Source organism: Lathyrus oleraceus, chromosome 3 (genome assembly GCF_024323335.1).
Source record: "Lathyrus oleraceus cultivar Zhongwan6 chromosome 3, CAAS_Psat_ZW6_1.0, whole genome shotgun sequence".
In the NCBI taxonomy this organism is placed as follows: Eukaryota; Viridiplantae; Streptophyta; class Magnoliopsida; order Fabales; family Fabaceae; genus Lathyrus; species Lathyrus oleraceus.
The window spans coordinates 469,933,841-469,937,776 of record NC_066581.1 but is presented as its reverse complement, the minus strand read 5'-3'; positions in this window follow the sequence as shown (position 1 = coordinate 469,937,776).

The window sequence follows — 3,936 nt, the reverse complement described above, 5'->3', positions numbered from 1 at the left end:
AATACAAGATCATTTCTCATCTTCTTTTTGGCATGGCAAGTTGTTGGAGTTTGATTCACTAATCAAGACCTCTAACTTGTGTTGTTGCCTACATTATTATTGACCGGCCTCAGATAGTTGTGACTTCTACATAAGTCCAATTACGATTGCTTAACATAATGCTAAATTTGCCTTATGGCACACTAACTACTAACACTAACCATTAACTATTAACATTTAATTCTTGCTCTTTACTTTATGCAATTTAGTATTCTTGTACATATTATTCATTTGCTTTTTCCTTTGCTCATTTGAGCACATGTTTATGTTAATGCAATTTGCCTTTTGCTCACTTGAGCACATATTTGTGTATATACTATTGTGCTTGTATTTTGTTTTGTTTGTTGTGGACCAAATGCAAAGAAATGGACAAATGGACTTAGACTTTAGGACTTTCCCTATGCAAATTTGGAGTCAAAGAGCAACTAGGCATTGGGCCTTTAGATTGCTATAAAAGTCAAAGAGCAACTTGGAATTGGGCCTTTAGAATGCTATAAATATTGAAGATGGATTAAGAGGACCAAATCTCTAAACTCACTCTTGTCCATTCTTGATTTACTTCATGGAACTTTTGATGTGTGTGCTTTTGTGATAAGGAATCCTATGAGAGCTCAAATTGAAGAACCATTGTCATGTTCACCCAAAGTGAAAGATACAAGACACATTGAGGATCTCCTAAGGAGCTTGTTTGATTGTGTTGTTTGTTTGAGCTTACTATCATTTTGCTTGCATATTCCAAAGGATGGGAGCTACTTGGATCATCAATATGATCTCAAGAGAGGAACTCCATTTGTGGTCTTATTTCTTATCCCTTATCTCTTGTATGCTTAGGACTCTAGCCATTTTTCTTCTTCCCTCCACTCTAACCCCAGCCAAAACTTTGGTGCAAACATTTAACACTTCTTTCAAACATTAGAAACCTAAGCCTTATGCTTTTGATTTTCAAACTTTCTTTTCATTACAATTATTTTGAATTGAACCTTTAAATCAACTTTGACCATATTTTGTAAATACTTTTCATTGGTAAATACAACTTATTCAAATACTTTTGTGGTTTAAATGGCCACTTCCTTAATCAACTTTTTTTCATAACCTTTAGCTATTAGGTTTGAGTTATCCTTGAGGTAGATGTAATACTCACCTATATCCTTAGTGATGGACAATGAGTCTTCCATGCTTATTATAGGGTTAACCCCTCACTAGCATGTTGAAGCTATCCTCATATGGTGGATTTGTGGTTTTAGGTTGAGTTTTCTCCCTTGGATAACAAAAGACCTTAAGGCTTTTGGACCAATCAATTCATCAACTTCTTTTGAGATTTTTACCCCGAACTACGAGGTTTTGATCCTAATCTTTTTTAAGATGGTACGTAGGCAATGGGTTTATCCATCCAAACACAAAATGTAAATAATTTGTATATTCTCTTCTCATCTCTTCAATCATGTTTGCACAAACGAAGTTTTCACAAAATACTAACCTTACAACAAGTGTGAAAAGGGCTCCCTAGGAGTACCTAGGATGTTTTGGGTGCTTAAAACCTTCCCATTGCATAACCAACCCCCTTACCCCGATCTCTGACATTTTTACTAGTTTTTGATTCGATAAAACTTTTAGGTTTTTGTTCGCTTTCTAACCATTCCTTTGGATAAATAGAAGTGCGGTGGAGACTCGACTTGTATGGTTTACCTTGGATTTAGTCAATATCTCTAATGGTAACGAATACCCCGCTACACCTGCAATCTTTTCATCTTCTCCCATATGTAGTAACTAATACTCTCTTCATAGTACGTGTAACTTGACAAATTTAAACTTCTCACCACCTTCGTAATACTTAAAAAGAATATACCATGCCTCCTTTGCAGATTCAGCCTGGGAGATTCCACCGAATTTCGCACCATCCACTGCAAATTAAATACAAAATGCAGCCTTATAATCTTTCTTCTTGGCATCCTTGTGGTTGATCTTATGAGTTTCATTTTCATTGTGAACTAGTTCAGGGACGCCATTAGTGACCACTTCAAGGGCATGGGTCACCCGACACAAATTGATATTAGAGAATTACAATTATATTAATATGTGCCAAACCAAATGTTCTTAATATATATGTTATTTCCACTACTCCATCTAATGAATCAATCTTCTTATTGTTATGGAATAATTGATTCTCCTTATTCCTATTTTACACCCATGCAGTTAGGGTTGGAACAAGTTCTCCATTCAAAACTTGACCCATGAATATTGTCTAGAAATATGCCAACCCCTAGAGATGGTAGGTTCCTTCAATATTTACAAATTCATCATACATAAATCCATTTTGCATTCACACATGTGAGAAGAGTTCATATCATTGTATTTTAAGAAGTACAAATCATTAGTTTATAAATAAGTAAGATTAGATATTAAAGTACTAGGGAAATGTATACACTCACGTAAAATGATTATAAAAAAATCATTTACTTTTAAATCCTTCTTAAAACTATTGTGGATAATGTCTAATTGATTATGTTATTGCTTAATTGATTATATAGCGAGAATTTGGCCTATAGTCTGTGGAACCTTGTTTTGCATGTCATAGAACATGTTTTTGATGACGACAACTATTAAATTTGAACATTCATTCAATAAATGACGACTAAGTTTTTAATGATGACAACAAGTAAATTCAAGCTAAAATTTGTTAAAGAGGTTAAATATGTAAACCATATTATTACGATTTGAAGGACTTGACTCTACTAATGATGGAAACCAAATAGATTATAACCCAAGCCTAATCTCAAAGTAAACTCAAGCAAGTGTCTCTAAGGATAATGCATCTGACAAGACTTGAAGTATATAAAAGACTGCCTCGATATGTATGAGTTAACATTTTGTAAAAGCATAAGAAATTTATCATAAAAGTGCATGGTTAAATCACACACATACACACACACACACATACAAAAATTTAAACTTATTTTTCTCAAAAAAACATTTCTAATAATGCCTTGAAGTCGTTCCAGACAAGTTCGGAAATGTCATAAAAGATATGGGCAAGTTTTTTCCTTTTCCAATCAATTGACATCTCTTAGAAATCAATTGGAGAAGTTAAAAAATAAGCCCTAATAGATTAGGAAAACACACCTTAATGACCAGTAACAGCTAAATATCTTTTCTTACCATTTTGAGCTCACTGATCATTTAGCACAAGAGCTTGGCGCCAAAAGATTTGCTCATCATTATTAGCCATAAAATTGTTTTCTTTTTCGTGTCAACCTCTAGCCTATAAATATAGGCCCCTTCCCATATTTCTCATCATCCAGAAAATGTGATTCCTTTTCACTCTTCTCACCCTCGGTATAAAAAGTTCTCTTATTTACTTTATCTTACTAAAAAGTTTAGCCAAAGTAATTTTTCAATAAAGTTGTTTTACGAGGGAGGAACCTGTCATTCTGGAAGGGTAGTTTTGTAAGTTCTACAACAATTTTTTTTTACCTTGTTTGAACATTTTATCTATTTAGGGATTGTTTGGGTTCGAAGAAAAAACTGGAAAAAAATTATGGTTTGGGGATTGTGTGATCAAGTCTCCGTTTAGGTTTGAAATTTCAGCCTGTTCAAAAGCTTTCAAGGTTCGAGATCAACCCATGATAAAATCTCATAGGTTCTTGCTTAGCCCATGATAAAACCAAGTTTTGGTTAAATCTCATCCTTATGGTAAAAGTTTGTTTCAGTTCGAGATCAACCCGATGGTAAAATCTCATAGGTTTTTGGTTAGCCCGATATAAAACCAAGTTTAGATTCGAGAGCTCATTCCAGTGTTAAAAGCTCCCGAGATTAATTTAATGCTTGAATACTAACCGTTCCAAGTTTCTTGTGGAAACAAAACTAACCAATTCGATTCACCATTTTTAAGGAAGGCAC